This window comes from Condylostylus longicornis, unplaced genomic scaffold (assembly GCF_029603195.1).
Source record: "Condylostylus longicornis isolate FDR11 unplaced genomic scaffold, ASM2960319v2 ptg000018l, whole genome shotgun sequence".
NCBI classification, from domain to species: domain Eukaryota; kingdom Metazoa; phylum Arthropoda; class Insecta; order Diptera; family Dolichopodidae; genus Condylostylus; species Condylostylus longicornis.
In genome coordinates, this window is record NW_026577987.1 from 4,131,668 (window position 1) to 4,155,814 (window position 24,147).

The window sequence follows — 24,147 nt, forward strand, 5'->3', positions numbered from 1 at the left end:
AATTACAAAAGAAACAAACATATGAACAATAAAGAATATGTTATATAAAAAATGTATGTATACGTTTATATTTATATTCATTTGCAAACCGATGTAACAAATAACATGACATGCAGGGCCTCTTTTTAAATATTATACAGAGAGAAAAAAAGAATATGGGGTTTCGTCTGTAATCATCCGCACACATATAAGTACCTACATAATTTAATGCATAATTATATACAATATAAATAGAGACATATTACTGAATTGTTCCACATTTGCAGCATTTCTTCTTTGTGTTTTTCTATCTAAAATCTTATAAATATGCAATATGTAAAAAATCTTCAAACAGGGTTACCAAATTTCTTGCGTAAATTTTGTAAACCATTTTCAATAACATATTATCTTTTCAATGCTGATTGAATTACAACCCAAAAACTGTTTGGTCTTAATCGAAAATAAATTATGTAATGAATAAATATTGCATATTTTTAGAGACAAATTTTATTGCTAAATTAGTTGAATTGAAATAGTTAATTATTTGCCGTATCTGGTAGGAATTTCGGAAACCTAGTTGTTCTCGAAATGTAAGTAGCTGAAAATTGATATTTTACTAATTTTGAGAGGCGATAATATCTAATAAGTTTCTCCGTAAAAATTCTCTGGTACTTACATAAAATTTTAGATTTCTATTTTAAAGTGTGTGGAATTTTTGTAAACAGCAAGGACTGGCAATTAATAATTTCTCTCTGAGAGTTAGAGAACTATTTGGAAATGGAAACAGACAATGTTTTAAGTGAAGTGAAAGTAATCGATAAATTTTAATAATGAGAATTTAGTATTTTAATTTCATTGAAAATTTTAAAGCTACCTATCGAAATAAAGTTGTGTAACCAATCTTCTCAATTATCCCATTATATGGTTTGGCAGTGTTAGAAATGCCATATACCCTTATAAGGAATACCAGCATTATTTATATTTTCGTATAAATACATAATACCCCAAAATTAATATATTATGTACCCATGAAAAATACTAAAAATGATTAACATATTGCTATACCTAATCTATTAATTATAAAGTATTGGTTAATAGTTAGTTTGTTACTTAGTTGGTTTGAGAACAAAACTCTTATGTATATTATGTTAGAAATAAAAAACATATTTTATATTTTACTATTTAGGTTCTAAGAGTATTTTATATAGAGGGGAAAATAATTCTACATTTTTCTCAAAATTAATTTTGTTTTGGTTTTCAAAATATAAAAAAAAGGAACCGTTCCCAATTTTAAAATTAGTTAAAAATCTACCTATCTCTTTATTGCAAGTTTAAGTTTTTATATCAATGTCGATGTACGCATGTATGTATATATGTAGAAATAGATAGTAAGGGTTAAATATTAAAAATATAGTATAATATGTACGCTGTTAGAATTTACATTAAAAAACTTGTATAAAATCTATTCGAATTCTATGAAAATGTAAGTTTATATATAAAAGGTGCAAAAGAACCTAGAAACATTATATAAGTTATATAGCAGAAAGTGTGCATATATGCTAAATAATTCTATAAAAATAGGTGTATATAGTTTAAAATAAAATAGTGAAGTGACCTTTGCAGACTGTTATGTAGTCTGTATACTTGAATATTAGATACACAAATTTGAAATAGAATATAATTTTATGTTAGAATTTCTTAATTTCGGTATTAATAAGATTCATTAAGTATTTATGATTTTTAGCAGAAACTTGTTTAAATAGTATATTTATGAAAATAAAAGTGTCATTTACCAATGGATATAGCCAATCTATTAACATTTTAATTTAAAAAACAACACAAATGAGATAAAGAACAACTTATTCCAAAATAAACATAAATGTACATATAGTATTGAATTCCGTTATGCCGACTACATGTAAATTTTACGAAGGTGACATCACTACGAGTATTAATAAAAAGCTGTTGTTAACCTAAGAAAACTGCCATAAAACAAAGAAAATACAAAAAGAAAATGCAATAAAAAAATTGTTACGTGACCAAAATATCAACAGAATTAAACTAAACTAACATACAGCAACAATTCAGCATTATAAGAAGAAAAGCAAAATATAAAAAATTTTCAATTCATACTTATAAAAAACAACAAAAACCAACTTTAAGTAAAGCGGAAAATTAATAAAAAATAAAAAGCAAAAGATGAAGAAAAAATAATAAAATTAACATCAAAACTGAAGGATGAAAATATTAGAAAATTAGAAGTAAAAAATTCAAGCTCTGAACAACTTTTGATAAAAAAAATTTGCAAATAGATGAAAAACTCTTTCGAATGCTGATTAGAAAATAGAAGATTATCAAAAGAGATTTCATTCTAAAAGGATATGGCAGCTTAAAATTTATTTACTTTATTTTTTGAAATAAGGAGACTATTTCTATTTATAATAAGAAAACTACTGGTTAATTTCAAACTCACAAATCATAATTATTCTTGAAATGATGTGTTGACTGTTGGTTTTTTATATCGACAGTTGAAAATTCTATTAGCAGCATGGGAAAACTACATTTTTGAAATCCTTCGTCTAAAATTTCTGATGTAAGTATAAGTAAACTTAAACTTAGATTTAGATCATAAGATTTCGCTCTTAAAATAGACCTTGAATAAACGAAAACTATTTTTAATTAATTTCAATTTTAATAGAATAAATTGTGGTTGGTACTAAGGGTGAGAACCCACTTGCTTTCTCCAAAAATATGGATCTCGCTTCTTCGAAAAATATACAAAATTGAAATAACATCTATCCACTTTGTTTTCGAAACTAACATTGTTGTTGAAGTTAACGATATTTAAAAATGATTACGGATATTTTGAGAAAAAATAAGAAAATACACTTGAAAAAAATAATAAATAATTTGATCTTATTTAAAAAACGACGTTATGTATAAGAAATGCATTGCAATTTCTGCAACAAGTTAAGCTGTTATATATTTGTAATTTCGGCAAATATATAACAGCTGTAGGTCTAAGCAGTGAAAGTCATATATTAAGCTCATTGTCTTGCTTCTGCATAACTTTCCACAACTTCAACAGAAATCACATTACAATAATTTTCAAAAAATTACACTTGTATAAAACTTGATTAAGCATTGTTGCTAATTAATTGGTCATATTCATCTTGACTGATAGACAGAGTGAAATTCAATGACAAACGTCATTCGCTACATAGTTCATGAAATATCGTTCCATAGGAAATTGTGTAAAAAAATTCATGACGAGCATTAATTTAATAACATAATTTAGATAGGTATTTTTTTGAACCATTTTTGAAAAATTTACAACATTAAATAATATTAATACTTAAAATTGTGAGAATGAAGTCTCCCTATAATTATTTCACGTTTCTGCTTTGTTGTATGTATTTTGTTAACATTTCTCATTAACGATATTTTTGTTTTCATTCAAACAAAATATTAGAAATAGAAAAATTATTCCTTAAATATAGAATACTACTTAAATATATTTAACAAAAATAACAACCTTAATATATTGACTTTTTATATTATAAACTAAACGATGCGGAATATGGAAAAGTACAAAAAATACAGTTTATATGTTCTACGAATATTTCCAATGAACTTTAAAATTTGAAAAAATAAAAAATAAATGAGTTTTCAGTTTATTATGAATGTGTCTCCAGCTCAATGCAATGACAAAAATGTATGTACATACATAGAACAATTTGCTATTAATATTGGCTTTGTAATCTTTAGGTACATTTTATTGTACAAAATTTATGCAGAAACGAAAACTACGTAACAAACCTCTTAAACTTTAAATTTATTTTTGAATAATTTAAAACGTAAAAAGCTAAAAAAAATAAAGTTGGATTAAACCGATAATTTGTATAGTAGCACTTTTCCCTTCAACATTAAGTGAAAGTACTACTTGTAAAAATAATCTAATACGTTATTAAAATGACTTTCATTCATATAAAAAATATTTCAAAGATTGCATAAATTATAAATTGCATAGGATAAGGTAGAAAAAATTTGAAAGAGGCGTTAAAATAATGGCCGAATTCTATGTGAGAACTAATTATATTTTTTAATGGCATAATACCGTTAGATCTCTGAATTTATAGAAATTTGAAGAGGCTTGCAGTTTCGAAACCATAAGGCGTCATTTCGGGGAGTGATAACTTCAGGGGTGGTGGCCTACAAGTTGTTAAAATTTCGGGTTCTTACAGCTTATCGTCTAGAAGCAGAACAATATCAAAAATTTGAAAAAAAAAAACGGATTTTAAATAACGGTTCATTTTAATGGTCATTTTGTTTTTTTAAAGTTTTCTTATATTATGCCGCGATAAAAAAAACAAGCCATTAGTTTTTTGATTTTGTAAACTTTCAAAAATGCTGATAGTTTTGTTACAACTAATAGTCAAATAATGGCATTTTAAGGTCTTTGAGGAGCTATAACTTTTACAGGTGAGGAAATCGGTAGGAAATATTTATCGGAAACGAGTTTCTATGAAAAAAAGTTTATAGTAAAGATGTGCATATGAAATTTCATATATCTACCTTCAAGAGTGTAGAAGCTTTATTAACCAGTCCACAGACGGACGAACGGAAACTATAAGGACTTTTCCCAAAAATTTTTCAGAAAAATGCTAAAAGTGTTATTTTGTCCGAATATACGATTAAAGCGAAATTTTTATTAAAGTTTTTTTAAATTTTTATTTAAAGGAATTGAAAAATAATTTTTCGCAAATTTACTTAAAAAATTACTAAAATTAGTATAAAAATTTTTACATACCTAAAAATTTTAGCGTCTCTATTTTATTAATACATATATATACACCTTTAAATGTAGTATATGTATGTATGTATGTATGTATGTACAAGTATAAATTATTTTTTTACTTTTTTTTTAATATTTTTGATATTTTTTATAATATAATAGAAAGGGTTTTAAATTATTCAACTGAGTTTCGATGATAATCAAAAATGATGATGAAAAAAAATCCACTTGTGTCTTTCATGAAGGTTTGTACGCATCCACACGAGCATACGCTATATGCTATCAAATATAGGGTGATTTTGTCAAAACTTGAACATTTTGAAGATGTTGAACTTTTAAAAAAGATTTTTGTACAGGGCTTCATACGAATGGTGCGAAAATCAAGAATGATTTTGAAAATATATTTTCGGATAATTTGAAGGCAAAGTTTAAGTCCATTTAAGATATTACAGTATACCGAATCTTGATCAAAACTCTTTAAAAGTGAGCAAATACAATTCTGACAAAATTTAATTTTTTCGTTAGTTATCTGTGAGAGTGAGAAACACTCTTAGTCAGGTGTATGATGTGTGTAAAGTTTTTGAAATTTATAAATAATATTTGTTTCCTAATTCTGTAAGTTTTAAAAAAAAATTCTTTTGTAATTTTAAGAGTTTATGCAAAAATTTCAAATCTTGTCATCTTTTAAAAAACAAAATTCATTATTCACCTCGAAATTCTAATATGTACTTACATACTTGTATATGTCATTGCAATTCAGTTTCTATACATCATGAAATATGCATATAAGTATGTACGTACAGTTTTATTGAGTGTACTATGATGAACTCATATGTGAAGCATAAAGTAACAAAATATGGGAGAAATCAAAGAAAAAAGTAAAAGAAGCAGTAGGTGGTAGGAAAGAGTAAGAAAACAATATTTTCTCAATAATATTTGACTACATATCTAACCCAATGTATACCTACATGTATATTTTATTTAGGTTTTTAACGTTAAACACAAAAAAAACCAGTAGACTAAAAGCTACATTAAAATAAAAAATCGTTATTATAGCCAAGTAGTATAAGAGAAAATAAACACTTGTTTAAGTTTTGTAAATTTGGCGAGCAGATGGCGGAAATATTTCGAATTTTGTGTAGAATTATTTTTGGTCATCGAACGACCTCTTGCCGGACATACATATTTGTAATTCAGTGGTTTTTTGTTGTATATAATTATTTTTATACAAAATACTGAAAACAAATACAAGCCAAAATAAAGTAATATTGAATAGTAATTTTTCAAGGGCAGTAATTAAATTGATTTTTCTTTTCGAAATAAATATAAAGGCATTTTATGGACTTTTACAAATATATGTATGTATTTATGTAAATGTGTTAAATTTTGATTTTATAACTACATATAATAATGTGTGTGTAAAAAATTTAAAGTTTATCGACAATTTTTTAAATTATTTAATTTGAATATCTGTCGAAATTTCAATATTTTACATTGAAATTGATGTGTATGTTACGTTAAAACTTTTGGAAATGGCTATTTTTGGAACTTTTTATGCTATTATTTTTATCCTGTTTACTCCCCGTCATTGTTTAAAATCTAAAACTGCAAAAGAAAGTGGAAAAATTATATCTTTCGAACAAATTTCTCTTTCTATATCACTCCTCTGCCACCACAGTGCCTTTAATAATGCGCTTAATACATAAACTTTACAAAATATCACATTCCAAAAAGTTTAATAAAAGCTGTTGACATTCTACACTTTTCCTAAATGCACTCAGTGGATACGTAAAATAAAAGTAATTTGGGTATCGAAAAAATCGAGCACGATTTTCTTATACATGGCATACAAACGTTGTCAGAAATAACCAATTAAATAAACTAGCATATATTTTCAGCAATACAGTGCTAAATATTAAATTTTAAAAAATACTATGTTTTTAATGATGTGCTAACGTTTGGTGAAAATTAAGATTTGCACAGAACTTTAAATTGAAATTTTCAAACAAACGTCAAAGTATGTGTTAATATTGTAAAAATTGTATTCCAAAATGTATCAAAAGCTTTAATAGTTTTTTTTTTACAATGTAAAGCTATTGAAAGCTATAAGACGGTACTACCGTACTTAAACTTTTTATACAGCTTTATTGAAGTCACGGTTCTTCATATTCACGAAAATATAATCTACAGGCGTAAAATAAATGAAGTGAAGGAAAGAGATAATAACCTTAAGTATAGGAATTAAAGTATGTATCAAAAAAAGTGTAGGAATTGAAATATTTTAGAAAAAGAAGCTTGTACAACAGCATATAGTCTTCGTATAAGAAGAACATATGGATAATACGGCATACAGAATCCAGGACTATTTTGGTCTGAACTAAAAAATAACCTACTTGTAAACCTCCGTTAAACGACCCTTCCACGTAGAAAAGGTAAAGAATTCTACACAAAAAAAAACAAATATATATATATATCTATATATATATATATTAATATATATGACATTTAAAGATGACAGATAACGATGTGGCTAGAAATTAAAAATAAAATTAATTAATTTTTAATAAATTATCTTAAGTAGCTGTTTACTCATTCAAAATAAATGAAGAAATTAAAACACACCCAAATAACATTTCACCAAACTTAACCAAATAACAATAGTTAAAAAGATTTGACAAAAAATATGTAATAGCTACCTACTATAATAGCTTTAATACAGTAAAGTACCTTTAAAAACACAAATTTTAAAAACCATTGAATACGAAAATTTTCCGCACAAGCTCTGCAGTTCTTTGTTTAAAATAAATTATGATTTATTTTCAGGTCATATACTTTGACATTCTTTAAAACGTTTATACAAAAAATGTTAAAGTATGAAATCTAAATTTCTTAAAGAAATCTGAGCTTAAGTGAGCATGTTTTGCTGGTTGAATAAACCGTTTTTTATTGAATATTTTTGTAGTTTGCCGCGACTTCTGAATTACGTTAAAAATACATAATCTAATTTACAAAAAAAGGTATTAATACGTTCTTTAACAAACGTTAAACTACTTTAAAGTAAAAAATCAATCGATAAATTGTGCGGAACTATACATACAAATGTCTGCAAATTTTTGCCACTTTCAGTTAAAGTTCTCTACTTATAAAAACTTTCGGAGTTCTTAAAAAATTATCTTTTGGTTACTAGAAACCATACAAGGAAAATCTTAAATTTCCTAAGAATAACGTCTGAAAATCCGATTGATGATGTGTGACAAACGTTTTTAACAGAGCTACTAAGAGCAGATCGTAATTCTGCCATAAAAACTTATGCTGGTAATTTTGTAGCAAAAAAATAAAAAAAGTTGTTAATCAATCACTCATGCACCTATAAGCTGAGATTACATTTGCATGTTTTTATTGTACTTATAAAATTTCTAGTTAGCAATTTTAATAATACCAATTTAAAACCCTTCCACCAAAACACAATCTAATATACAACAATGAAAAAATTATTGAAATTAATTTAAAAATTTAACCATTACGGTTTTTATGTATCTATATATCTGGCAACAGTTTAAAATAGTGACAAGAGTAACAATTAAAATTATTGAAAATGAATGTACTATGTATTTTAACTCAATGTTCATTATGCAATAAAACACCAGCACGAAGAATGATAAGTAAATAACCGAACGAAATAACCATAAACCGCAAAGTCAGTCTGGGTGCTCTGGGTAAATGTACACAGTCTAATCTTTAAAAATTTGTGTGTATGTATTATATACACATTTTTTATATTTTCATAGTAAATAGGTACGTAAAAATAAATTTTGTTTTGGCACTGTAAGACACAAAATTTTTATGAAAAATAAAACCATCAAGACATCATGCAAATATAGACAATATTGTGAAAGTTAAAAAAAACCACTTATTATACACACATAATGTGCACAAACATATATGTTTTCATACCCAAGCATGTATTAGTATTAATAAAGATGAATAAAACAGAATGCAAGGAGTTCGTATAAGAAACACCTGGAATTAATGGAAGTTTTTCATATTTATTTTATTTCGTACTCTGTGTTACGTCTGTTGAAGTAAATTACATCATAGTTATAATGTTATACTTCAATAACATACAGTTATAGATGTATAAATACTTATATACATTTTTAGAAGTAAATATTGATTGGTAGTACAAACACATTTTATAATACTAAAATACGTCATATAAATACTGAAAATCAAATTACTTTCAGGAATTGCAGTTTCAAAGGACGTAAGGAAAGTCATATAAAGAACACTTTATTACTAAATAATATTTGTCACTTTTTAAATAAGTTAACCTGATCCAACCAATTCAAATAATTGACTGAAATTTCTTAAAGATTAAGGAGAGACAAAATGTTGTTAAGTTTTTTCATTCGCTTGAAATTGAGTGCCATAAAAGTCCAATAGAGCACACGGGACACTTTCGAATAAATGCAGTCTAATTGTAGAAAATATACTTAATTATCCATTCTTTATCGAGACAAACTCTACCCAAATACTTCGCAAACCTGCATAGTAACATAAGAAAATTAATTAAAATCTTGGTCCGCCTCCTAATGCATCTCAATAATTAACTCCCGTTTTGTTTTTGCAACTCTACAGTTTTTATCTATAATTTCATTCTTAATTGCTTATTAAGATATGTATACATAAAGTTGAAATGATAAAGTTGTACGATTTTCAATAATAGCTTAGTAATTAAGAAGACGCTTTTGCTTTTGCCGTAGTTCATGAAATATGATGAATAGCTCAAAGAACGCGAAATTTGTCAATACATACATAAAACAAGAAAACAAAAAAAAAATTGTTTATTATCTTTTTCAACAATGACATTACATTACAACGTGAATGGAAATATAAATTCCAAAATACAATTTACAACTAAAGCAACCTACCATCTTCATTAAATATCCTCAGAAGAGATCTTCAGCACAAAAAAAATCCTAACATATTGTTTAATCAACAATGACAATAAAACCTTGAAAAACTCCTTAGAGATTTAAACAATAAAATAAAAAACAAAACTACCAAACCAAATTAAAAGTGATACTCATCACGACAATTTTGAAGAATCATTGATTTAAAAATTTTAAAATCTCCAAATAAAACGATTTGTAATGGAACACATAATGCAACTCGATGTTCTCGTAAAAGTAAAACTCTTTTACATTATCCCTTTCAATACGGATTCTTACTCTTTTAATGACGTTTGAAGATCTCAAATAATTTCACTAATCACTGCAGTGTTGCCAACTCTTTCTTGCTCAATTTACCACCTTTTGTCAAAAACTTCCCGTTTTTTTCCTTTCCAAACCGTATTTTTTCCCATATAATTTCCTTTTAAGAAGTTTTTTATTTATTATAGATCTTGCATTGTACTTAAATAAAATACATATGTATGTACGTTTTTGATAATTTTTTCAATTGCATACCTTAATAATGATACCTTAAATAGGTACTTTCAAATTTTAGTATAAGCAATACTAGAGAATCAAAAATAAAAAAATAATACTCGTATATTAATAAAAAATTTTTAACGAAATTTCCGAAGGCCTTTTCCCTTTTTTCAATTTCCTGAAAATAGGGAATTTCCAAAAATTTGACAACACCGATTCACAGTACAATAAAGAAGTCTTATTTGCAACATAAAAGAAACAGATACAAACAAATATTGTTAAAAAATAATCTATATACATAGTAACTCAAGGATACATGATACGTTTAATGAAACAAAAATATTTTTTATAAACCTTAAACTTTACCTATACTTGAATAAATTAGAAATTTACGTTATTTCAAAATTATTCACATGTTGATTTGTCACAAGGAATATAGCATGTAAAAACGCAACACATCTAAATCCTTGAAAATCAAATTGGAAATCATTTGACAATATTCCTTTATCTGTCTGGTTTTCTGTCCATGTTTCTGCATGACAAATACGAACCTAACATCCATATCGCTTTAATTAAAGCAAAAGGCAGAAGCTTCCTATTTATTCTTGTGTTTCGTATACTCAATATAAATTTAGAAAAGAACACACAGTAATTAAAATAATTTTCCAAAAATTGTGCACATTATTATATAATCACGACATATTGCCATGGTATAGGTGGAGTATAATTCAATCGGGTTAGATCGGCTGGAAAGTTTTATGCCATTGACATCCCATGTAAACAAATATTTTGCACAGTTTTCGGGTTGTCAGATCACAAAAAAAGTGCTATCATATGCAGTCTAGCGGGATATTATTGGAATAGTTTAGAAATTCTAAAAACGTTAATGTCTAAGGCATTAAAGTTCATTCTAAATGGAACATTCAAATAGAAATACCCTTAACATAAAATGAAAAAATAACTAATAAGTTAAAAATGCACTAACACATGATCGTTATACTCGTAATCAATATGAGAACATAAAGTCGGTACCACACTAATGTATTTGTGTAGATCTTTAGATTTAGAATTACACACGGAAACAATATACACAAAATGATCGTGAAAGAGTACGCAGGTGCAGGCGTATGAAAAAATATTTACCCTCTTAAATTATGTGTTCATTTCAATTTTTTTCCCTCTCTTAATTTTGACCGGCATTTCTTAGCAGTAGAATTCCGATGCATTGCTTTATATTACTAGAAATATAATGAAAAAAAATTAAAAACATAGTTTTGTGTATGTATATGTGTGCATGCATAAATAAAAACCCATAAAAGTCTTAAGAATGCCGTGAAGAGCAATTCAGGTAGAGAATTTCTGTGACTAGATAAATCAAGGCGCACGATATAAATTTACACTTTTTCTTTTAATATTGATTTTTTTGATTAAATGCTGTTTTTTCGACGATTAAAAATTAAGCTTCTTTAAAATTTAAAGAAATTAATTTTTTTTAGTCAAATTATTAACTTTTGATATCGTTCAGGGAAATTTACATACCTAAAGAGTGTATATAAAAATTGTATTCGAGCCTTAAAACGTAAAACCATTATTATATTAGAAACTTTTAAAGAACATTTAAGATTGCTAAGCTAAAAAACATACTAATTAAGTCAGTGGTCTTAATTGTGAGTTAATTTTTCCTTAGGAAAAATATGCCGAAAAGATGACTTCTGATCAAAAAAATCAAAATCTAATTAGTTAATTATCATTCATTGTCTTCGGTTTTACATGTTTAAGGCGAGATTTTTTGGCAACACCCATATACATACCTAAATATTATTCTCATAAGTATATTTTACCGTGAATACCCTTAGGTTCCAAAATCAATTAATATTCAAAATTAATATTCAATTAATGTTTGTCTTTGTGAACTATGTTGTTAAAAATGTGACATATCGAGACTAATTATGTGAAGGGTTGCATGTTTGCTAAGCCTTATTTATATAATCCCAAATATATGTGAAATAAAAATATTCTTTATCAAATAACAAAATAAAACTGGAAACAATAGCATATTTATAGGTCAATGTGATCAAAAAAGATAAATTTAATAAATATTTGCATATTTATTAAATTTATTTCTTTTTCCCGGTGTGTATCTTTTAGAATACAATCTTTTGTAACAGTTGGCAAAATTGTTAATCATAAATCAAACTTTTGGTTGCTTATGATTTAAGTGATGCATTTTAAAATATTAGGGTATTATTCAATTACTACATAATGAATGCTGAATGCTAATACACAGAAAATATTTTTATTTGAGTTGTCAAACTATCGGAATGGAATTTGAAAATTGAAAGCTTCGCTAAGAGTTATCAAGGTCAAAAAAATGTATGTATATTATTTGTATAATTTAAAAATAACATAATTTTAAAACTTTTTGGTGACACGAACAATCATATTATAGCGAGGTATAGGTATCTCGTATTCCCTACTTTAAAAAACTGCAAAAACATAGTGAGGTAATCGTATGACAGAAACTATTTGACACTCAATTTAAGGTTATTGTATATAGGGATAATATCAACATTTCACTAAAAACTGTTCAATAATAAAAAAATAAACTCAAGAATATTAAGTTACATTTTGCTGCATGCAAATAATTGAAGTAATTTATTTAAGTCAAATCTTCAATACAACAAAAATTTACCTAATTTATTTTAAACTTAAAGAAATACGAAAAAACAGTAAACAATCAAAACAAGAAAAAAATTCTGTAAAAGGTTTAAAAACCTTAACCTGATAATATTTTGTACTAACAAACAAACAAGCAAACAAACAGCCAGTGAATGCTTCTTTCCAATCATTTAAAACAAAAACATTTTTTTTTATTTAAACGTGAATATAAGCGCGCACTTTGCATTCGCTTTTTTTTGTCATATCTCTTCTTCTTTTCGTTCACCTTCTTTAACATTTTATAGCGTTGCCAGACATAACTTAAATATTTCAAAAATATATGTATCTTTTTACCAATTTTCCAGGAAAAAAAGTTATAAACTTTCAATTTCCTAATATTTTTTTCATATTCCTTTTTGGAAAATAGGGCATTTAAGTCATTTTTTCATTGCTGAGTCATTAACACAATTGATTTACTTTTAATGAATTCTGAACTAAAGAAATCATGTAATGTATGGTATTAATACAAATAATGCACGCCATCTTGTATTTAATAGGAAAAATTTTTGTGTTTTCATATGCTTCGTAATTACTTTACATATTAACATTAAAATAATCAATTATGTAATATTTTGCCAATGTCACTAGTTTAGAATTTTGTATATTATTTAGTATATTACAGAATATTGTATGACATTTTGTATTATATCTATCATTTTTGTATGTATACACATACATTTTCATATGTATACACATTATGCACCACGACCAGCCTTTTTTTGCATCTATTTAATTAATTAGAAAATTTCGAATCAGGAATTTCGGATGTGAAAATATTATTGCACATTCGTTTATCAAAAAAGTTATAATGGCAGCACTATAAAAAGTTTTACCGCCTTCCTTTTGTTTTCCCCCTTTTATAATTTTTGTTATTTTTTTTTCTATCAACAACATTTTTCAAACTTCAAACTTGTTTCTTTGTTTTGAGGGGGGATTTGACTTTAGTATTTTATTGTTTTTTTTTTTGTCTAAATTTTTTATTTTCATTGTTAAAACTTCAGATTTTATACAGTTTAAAATGATTTTAATTTATTTGGTTTTCATTTTTGTTGTAATTAATTTCAAAATCGGAAATTACTCATTCACCCATTCTAAAGTGAATATCATATCTATATTCCAAAACATTAAATTTTACGAAACACTACAATACGATATAAAAGAAACGCTATATGTACTTATGTGTAGAAGCATTTAAGTTTATGTGTCAAATTTATGTACTACCTATGTATGTACATATGTATGTATGTATTTGAAATCAAGATAAGCTGCATAATAACTTAAAAGCCAAGTTAAAAATACGCGATTGGGAATCAAATAAATGGCTTGACTTTACTTGATTTTTATTGTACATTTGATTAATATTTTTATTATGAAACGTGTTTTTTACAAGTATTATTAGAGTTTTAATTTTAGAGCAGAAAATTAAAGTTTTTTTTTCAAATAATTTTATACAATATTACATACAATAATGTATCACAATTCTGTTAATTCTAATTTAGAATGTACTAAACACATAAGCAATTCTTTTCTTCATACAGCAATCTAATGCAAAATAAAATTATAGTAAGTATGTAAATTCCTTTGTACTATTGAATTGCAAGAATTATTTTTTATAGAAAGCATAATAAGAAGATTTTTAGATGAAATTTTTTTAAACATGATGTAAGTAATGTGAACTTAATTAAACCTTATATCAAAGTTTCGTCATAATCTAATTTTTAAAAAATCAATTCCCAGTTGTTAAGCAACAAATCGTGCTTAAACCAAGCAATGCACAGATGTACATGTGCATATTCAGATTTAGAATTTACTTAGAAATGAATCATTCTTAATTCTTTTCAACTTATTCATGTTTAAATTTAATTATTTATTTAACAAAGAATAGAGGAAAGATAAAGTTGGATCAAACCAATGGTTTGTAACGAAGCAATTTTCCGTTCAACAAGTGAAAATACTGCTTTTAAAAACAACCTGTGTACTTTATTATTAGCATTAGTTTTATTCCTATACGAATATGTCTCAAATATTGCATACATTTAGGATGAGTAATGCATGTAAACTTTGAAATAAAACAAAAAAAAGAGACGTTATCATAATGCTCGAATTTAAGGGTTAATTAATTGCTCGAGTTAAGAAAGATAATTATATTTTTTAATGGGATGGCATTTATTGTTAGCTTTCTGCATTTATAGAAATTTGGAAAAGCTTGCAGTTTCGAAAATATAAGGTGGCGAAAATTCAAATTTTAGAAATTTCGGGAGGCGATAACTTGAGAGGGGGTGAAAGTGGAAAAGAACTTTCTTCTAACGAAAAAAGATATTTATAAATATCTAAGAGTTGCTAAAATTTTAAAATCCTACAACATGCGGTCTAGAAGAAAAACGATATCAAAAATTTGTAAAAAACGGATTTTAGATAGCGGTAAATTTCAACGGTAATTTTTTAAAGCTTAAATATGGTATGCCTACGGTAAATTTGTAACCTACCTAGAAAATTTAATGACATAAGAAACTGGTTCGAGGTTATCACCAACATCATGCACCAACCCTGTGCACCTCCCAGGAGCGAAGTAGGATGTAAAAAAAAAAATGGTATGTCGCGGTAAAAGAAACGTGTCGCTACTTTTCTGCCTTTGCAGAATTAAAAAAATGTGTCTGATTTTGTCACAATAATTATTTAAAAAAATAGTATTTTCAGGATTTTGTAGGATTATAATTTTTAGAGGGGGGATGATAGATAAAAACTTTCTGCTATGAAAATAAGTTTCTTGTAAAGATCTATGTAGTATTTATTATGTATGAAATTTGAACTTTCTATCTTCAAGGAGTTTTGTAAGCATGTCAACGGTCAGAAGGACAGAGGGAAACAAGCACTTTTTTACTTTTTTTTAAAGTTTTTAAAATAAAAGATGTATGTATGTTCTTTTGGAGTAACACCGTTACAAATATAGATAGTGAAACACATCTCACGGTGAGAAACTTTACTTTCTATCATTTTAGCTTGCAATTTCTATTTCAATAAGATTTTTAAAATTAGAGTGAATAAATTCGATGCAAACAAATAATTTGTACTTGATTACCGTCAATTGGATCAAAATTGGAACAATAAGTAGAGAAGTATAAATTTCAGGAGTTTTAAATACCACTATAATTGAATTTGATAAAGCCAGTCATAAAAGTCAAGAAAGCTTTAAAGCATTTTAAGCGAAAACTTCTAAAGTTAAAGGTAAAATTTTGCAAAATTTTTAAATAACAAGTTGAAACTTTCAAGGTCCACTGAAGGTTAAGTGACATCATGATAAAGTCTCTACGAAATTCTTCGAGGTCAAGTGTAAATGATATTATTTACCGTTAAATAGGATAATCCACTATAGGAATTTGTAAAAGCATTGATATGGAAATATACGTAATTAGAAAAATCACTTTTTTTTTCGAAAACTCTGCTCATCAAAATAGATATTTCATAAATTGCAGAATACGACAAAATTAAAAATATAATATTTATTTTCATTGGTTTTGTTTTAATATTTTTGTCATTAATATAAAATAAAGTTCGAGGCACAATTGACTTAGTCACATAATATGGTGAAAAATATGTGCTTATAAATTAAAATTTAACTAAATTATTTTACTGGACTTAAATTTACAAAGTTCATTATGAGCTCGTAACTCCTTAAGATTGCTAAAAGTTTTTCTGACTGATTGAAAAAGAAATTTTCAAATTTTATGACCTGATTTGTTTACACCATCGTATTTAATTTATTTTCTTCTGTTTAGTGCAACGTTTTTAAAATTCATAAAAATCATTTATTTGCATAAATGGAACATTTTTTTTCTCGTTATAAAGAATAGCTTTTAAAAACTTTTAAAATACTTCCTAATTTTTTTATTTTTTACGTTAAGTATATTACTTAATATGCAAAATGACTCATAAGACGGGTGTATATCTTATGTACGTACATGTGCAAATGCATGTATAATTTAAAATATTGTTTTTCATTATGTTCTTGCTTTGTTGCTCTACATTTTAAAAAATAATCTTTTTATTAAATTGTTAATTGCTATCAAAGTATATCTACTAATAAGTAATTTGACTCACGGCTTACACAAATCTAATGCATTTTTTTCTACACACACCATCATACAAATATCCCTTGTTGTTAAAAATCCTAAAAACTATTTTAGTTTTTCCGAAATTTGCGGTGCATAGCAATTGTTTTGAGAGAGAAAAAGGTGCCTATCAATTTTTTTTCAAAATGCTTTTTTAGATGGGGACTTTTAAGCGAAGTTTTTCATTTTTCTTGCTTTATTCCCATATAACTATAATGAAAGAAATGCAACGTATTTTAAATAGCGAGTTCCATAGTTTTTATTGTTTATTCTAATGTCAAAAACTTCCGATGTTCGGCCTGTGTTTTTGTTAGCAGCAATAAAAATTTGGAAAAAAAAATTTTACATAATATTAATGTTTAAAATATATATATACTTAAGTAACAAGAATTTATTATACTTGCTCACTTTCTTAAGGCGGATAATTTTTAAAACAAGTACAAACTAAAAGTGAAAACTTGCAAAGAAACACCTTGAAGGCCTTTTTTAGTTTAAATACCGATACAAAATATTTGCTTAAACTGCCAATTGTTACAAAAGCAAGAAAGAAAGCAAGTGTTTGCTTCTCAGAATTGATTTGCAATTGAAATTCGATTCGTTTTTTTTTCACAAATTTACAATATTATCTTAATTATGGTGAACTGTCCGCCGAACTGAATTACTATAAAATGATGAGAGGCAAATTAAACTGATAAAAAGGGGATGCTTTAAAAAATGGATATTTGACATACATATATATTTTCAATTGACATATTTATTTTCTATGTTTCTTTGGCATATTTATTTTCAACTTACTATAATGAATGACTACTCTTTTACGTTATGCTTCTATTTTCAAGTTCAGTCAGAGCAAAGCTTACAAATCTTATACAATTATTATTGCTTTATCTTATGTATGAAGCAATGCTAATCAATTTTAAAAAAAGAGAAAAAGACTTATGATTATGTCAAAATAGGAAATGATTATGTCAAAATTTCTTGCATTATGTCAAAATTTTTTCCTCAGCTAAATGTAAAATGTTGACAAGAATCTGACCACTTTTCTAATTTCTGTTTTAAACTTTGTGATAACAATTTTTAAAGCTAAATCATCTCTAGATTCCAGAGTGTTCTCAAAGTTGGAAAATATATTTTGAAAGTAAAAGCATATAAAGTGATAAAGTTTTAAGGTACTTACATGCTTCCATTAATAAGAGCTTCGAAAATCGTTAATAATTGCCACAGATTTTTAATCTAATCTTTCATTTTGCGTTGCAATATCTATTCATTTAAATATGCAGTGTGTTTACATGTCTGAAAAATAAAAAAGAAATATTCAACTTTAATACAAAGTTAGCACAAAATCTTTATTTAATTTTTGAGTTTCAATGCACATGTTTTTTTTTATATAGAGTCCTTTCGAGCATTATAAAAACTCGAGACAAAATATTCATTAGTATTTCTAATTTAATATTTAATTTCAATATCAAATTTTTGTAAAACTATTGAATAGTCTTTATAATTATGCAATATTTGTAAAGAATTCAAACAAATGTAAGCGATTATTTTCTTTTAAAAATATATTATTGTAGAAGCGTTGGTTGTTTATTACTTTCTTGTGCATTGAAATACACATTATCTGTGGGTACAAGTGAAAACTTCTTGGAAGTTATTTGAATAAAATCGAGTTATATTAATATCTAAATTTCCCGTGTTTAAATTTAAAATTCAAATTAATTTGGTTTGAAAATTTTTTATATTAAAAAATTGAAAGCGAGAAATACCTAAAAAATTTGACGAAATTGTTTTTTTTTAATTCAATGCGATTTTGTGAACCTCGGCAAGCTTAAAATAAAGTTAATAAAAGATCTAAGCCATTAATAAAAAATGAAATTTCTCTCTAAATTTCGTTACTCTAAATTCGATAAACTCGGCTTTAATTACTGTAATTGAAATAGCAAAACCTTATTCTGAAGCAATTTTGCCATGGTACCATAGATATATTTAAAATTACCTCTTACTTACATACTTATATTTGAATTTCATTATAAAAATACGTAGGTATAGTTTAACTATTAAATAGTGATATTTATATAAAATTACGAACTTACATATAATTAAAAACGTAATCTTACACGCACACATATGTATATAAGAATATCTTGTAATATACCTAAGTATACGATATACAATATGTTTATAACTATATTTATATGTTCAAGATAGATAATAAATATTATAAAGTAAAAAAATTTGCATACAAAACATACAATATCTGTTTCTGAAGTAAGCATATTATTAAAACCATTAACGACTGCCACAATTCAACAATAAAACAGAAATTATTCCAAAAAGTAAATAACAAAAAAATTAAAGCGAAATGTTATAAGTATGTGCTTGCGTACATACATATACATACATTTATGTATAAAAACAAGCTGTAGAATATAATTCGAAGCAAAACAGAGGAAGAAAATCGCGATCGCATTTAAAAGCTTCAATATATTATTATTATTTATAAATATACCTATGTATGTATGTATACATGCATATGTAACTTGGCGATACCATTACTAAATAAATTTGTATCAAACCAATGGCTAATAAAGTAGCACTTTTCCGTTCGACAAGTGAACATACTGTTTTTAAAAACGGTCTACAAAATATTAATATTATTTTTATTAATATATGAACCAAAAAGTGGTTATGATTAGATCTTTACTTTTATAAAGATTTATAAAAGTTTTTAATAAAAAAATTTTTCTTTTATAAAAAGCATATTCCAGAAACGAGCTAATTTAAACTGCCATTTTGCCATTGTAATTTTTAATTATATTGATTCGCGCCAGAAGAAATTAATCGCTATTCTTTTGCTTGCAGAATTTAAAATTGTTTGTGATTCCGATACAATGAGTGGTCAAAAGACCGCTTTTTTGGGTTTTGAGGGGCTATTACTTTCAGAAGGGGGAAGTAGATAATAATTTTCTATCACAGAGATAAGCAAAAATCTATTTGTACACAATATTTCAACTATGTATCTAAAAGGATGTAGAAGGGTGTATTGAAGTCTTGCAATACAGATACACGGAAGGATGGACGGACGACTGAAATGATAGTAAAATTTTTTTCCAATATTTTTTTTTTTTTTTAAAATACTAAAAATAACAAAAAGAAGTGAAAAAATCTTTAAAATATTCATTCGATTCTAATATCGCTGAATGATTCGATATTTTTGCTGAGTTAAACTTTAAAAATTATTTTTTTAAGATTTTATGTCGCTTATGTTTTTTGTATTTTTGTATTTTGCTTATGTTTTGACTTTTAGTTTGATTTCTGTGTTTGTTTCTTATATTTCACATTATTTTTTCTTCTTCTTATGAATAATGGAAAGCGAACTAGCACGAGATGTGTGCCCCCGATTTATTATTGTAATAATACGTTTGTGCCTTTATTAAATAAGGGTGATCATATGCTTCTTGATTTTTAAAGGAACCTATTCTGTTTGAATTAAATTTCAAAAACTTAGAACAAAAATTTCGTCGATATTAATTTTAATTCGATTAGCGATTCCAAAAAGAGTCCATTAAAAACGTCTTCTAAATTTATTGAATATCTAAATTTTAATTTTAAAAGAAAAAAAAATTGCTTGAATGTAATAAATTATGTAATAAATCTAAGGTTGCATAAAGGCTCCATTTTAAAAAATTTAATGTGTAGACTATGTTTTTCTTATCCCACAACTTACTCACAAATTCAAAAATGTTTATGAAATAGGGATTTTAGTTTTTACCTGAAAACCGAAAATTCTTCTTCCTACAATCAAGTTATGTTTGTATTTCGAAAAATATTTTAGATTTCACCGAGCTCGCAAAGTTTGAACTATGTGTTCATTTTATTTTAAGCATTTTTTATTCAACTTTGAAAAGCCATTAAAAGAGACAGCTCTATTTTCTTCACTTTTTAAATCTAACCTTTGATTACATTTTTTTCATCTGATCAGATCAAAATGTGCTTTGACAATTTTTAATCTAATCAGACTCAATTTCCGAGCTAAAAAGCAAGAAGTTGGGACTTCTATGCAAAATCCGATCTCTCGCAAAATTTATTCACATTTCTATTAAATATTTTGATTATATTTTTCTATTAAATTTATTAACATTCAAAGATAATTGATATTTTGATTTAATATTTTAAAAATTTCAATCTGCTTTCAATGATTTGCGATAAGGTTCAAAATTTCAATACAGTGACTGTAAATGGAAAGTTTTAAAAAACTACGCGTATTCGGAAATATGTATCTTTAATAGCAGTCTACTGCGCATAAATGAAAAATTTAAAACTAGTAAATGACGTAATTAAATGGCAAAAGCGGACGCTAAATACTCTATAGAAAAAAAAAGAGTAAATAATCTTTTACAAAAAGATTACTTAATCTCTCTAATATTAACTTATATACAACTTAAAAAATCAAATCAGAACTTCGCTTTAACTGAAAATTAAAGATGATATACGTACATACGCAAAAGTAACCTCATTCTTCCAAATTCCCATATTCTTATTCCATGTCCCATATTCTTATTATAACTTGATACCAGCTGCCTTTATAAATATACATACATATGTATTATACAATATCTTATGAATTAAAATATTTTAATTTAAGTTTTTCCTTTCGTGGTCTTATTTTGTTTAATCATCGATTTGAATATTGATTTTTATCCCCGACATATCATTTTTGTAATGATACACAAAAAAGTAGATGCAAATCCTGTTAAAATTCTGTGAAAGTTTAATGTCCACTCTCCCAATTATTCTAATTTGTAGAAGGGTTCACTAAATTTATATGCATACTTGTATATATGTATATGTACATATAAATGTGCAAATGAAATATGGTATGAAATACATATTGATCGGTTTGGGCTCCACAATTCTGTCATCATATTACTGTGTATTAGATATGGTCACCTTTATTGCATACCTTTTTGTTAAATGTACGACGAACAAGACGATAGAAACAGAAATGAAAATTTGATTACCCTTTTTGTCGTCTTTTCCTCTATCGATTCCGAAATATACTGGATTTTCACGATTACTTTTCTTTGTTTTTTGATTTTATGGACTTTTGCAAACTTCCTAATATCATGCAATATTCTTCATTATAATTGAATAATTTTTAAATTTTTGAAAATCAGTTAAATTTTTTTATTGTGTGGCTATTAGCTATTAAGGTTTTTTAAAATTTAATTTTTTTTTGAAATTTTATAAAATATTTAAAAAGACACAAACACAATGAGCATGTTGATCAAAAAAAAAATTTTTTTGTAAAAAGAAATAGAACACTAAGTTTAAGTTAATATAAAAAGACTAACACACTGCTTAAATTAATTAAGAAATGCATGCCGTTTGATTATTGGTTATAAGTTAGTTCATTCCGCTGACGATATAGGAGCTTACTCTCTTAGATAATGACTCTGTTTGTCTAAAAGATTAATTGTTGCCTGTAAATCTGCTTAATAAAAGTTTTATTCTCAAATCTTTAATCTCTGAAATTTGATCAATTTTTCTCATTAAAAGAAAAAGTCAGATTTTTGAAAATCACGTGAAGAGACAACAGCACATAAACTGTTTTTCTTCAGTAGATTTTAAAAGATGCATTTGTAAAAATTTTGTATAAAAAACATTCGTTATTAAGAGTTCAAATAATTTTATTCGTTTTTTTTCCTTTAAATAAAACTTTTTAATCGCTACTAAATGGAAATAATAATTAAAATGCAATAAAAACCCTTTACAAAACCATTCTCTTCAGAGACATATCAAGTGAACAAATAATCTAGAAAAAGTTAACATACAAAAATGATCGTTTATTTAACACCTTTACATATTTGTGTTGCTTATTTGGTTGATTACACAAAAAACAACTCGAAATTAAATAATAAATATTTGCAAGATCACTTCCCTTACACATAACTTCTAACACTAATATTATGGCTTGCTCAAAGGGTTTAAACAGGAAGTATTCAAACAGAATTTAAGTTTAAAAACAAGAAACGGATGAGTTTAAAAAAATTTTCTGCCGCACATGTACATAGAATTTATTTTTGCTATTTTTCTTTTTAATTTTATTAATTTTTATTGCACTCCTTTTCGTAAGGTTGCAACACGTCTATTTCCCATTTACTGTCAAGTTGCTCGCAATATATTCTATATACAAAATTGGTGAATTTTCAATATGTACTTATATATGTGTATGAACAGTAGATATAAGATTTTAAAGGAATTGAAGTGAATCAACCAAAGTCATCGCAAATTATTTTAAATTGCTATGGCCTGCTAGCAAAAAAAATGCCTGAGGTTTTACCTAATCACAACTTTAATAGTTTGTTTTCATCCTTAACTTCGTCGTCATTTTGATTGTTTAGTATTTTATTCAGAAAAATTGGAAATAATATTCTTAATAATTAACCCTACCAATTCTCCAGATATTTTTTTACATTTCTTTACGAAACTGTTCTTTCCTTGAAAAAGAGTGAAAATTGGTAGGAAAATCGAGACAAAGTTTAATTTAAAAATGTCATTTTTTAGAACTTATTATTTCTAAACTACAAAAATTTTCCGAAACAAACATATGAAAAACAAACGTTGGCAAATGCCAATTAGTTTTTTCTTTAACAGCTCCGGCAGACATGCAATTTTTAGTTTTGCAACTGTTCGATTCTTTATTTGAATTTTGTAGGTCTATATTCTTTTAGTTAACGCAGCAGAAAAACTGAATGTCTGCCTAAGTTCTAAATGTTATAAATCAAAGGACTTTTAAATTTTAACAGGTCGACAACAAACGACAATAAGCAATGTTTTAATTTAAACAGCAAAACTTTTTTTCTACCCCTTTCATGATCATTTTTCTCTCAAGCAAAATGTAAACGACAAGCAAGAGTTGCGCGCAAGTTTTGAAAAAATAAGTTAATTGTATCAGGTTGAATAGTTTTTGAACTCATATTGTTAAGTAAATGTGCTATTGTAGAAACTAATTTTTCAGTGGAATGTAGTTTCACTTATTTATTTTGCTATATAGCGTTCTTGTCCTTTTTTTTCCATTCACCATAAAATTGATGGTTTCAAGCAAAATTAAATC

The 24,147-nt window shown here is 26.0% G+C and overlaps 1 protein-coding gene across 2 annotated transcripts in view; it reads right to left on the reverse strand.

Moving 5' to 3' along the window:
- LOC129606335 (neurogenic protein mastermind-like) overlaps positions 1 to 24,147 on the reverse strand; it is a 139,209-nt gene that overhangs the window by 85,853 nt on the left and 29,209 nt on the right. For both annotated transcript variants that reach the window (XM_055516601.1, XM_055516607.1), the window contains exon 2: positions 18,211 to 18,326. The gene's annotated coding sequence lies outside the window, so the exon portion shown is untranslated. The remainder of the gene's footprint in view (positions 1 to 18,210; positions 18,327 to 24,147) is intronic.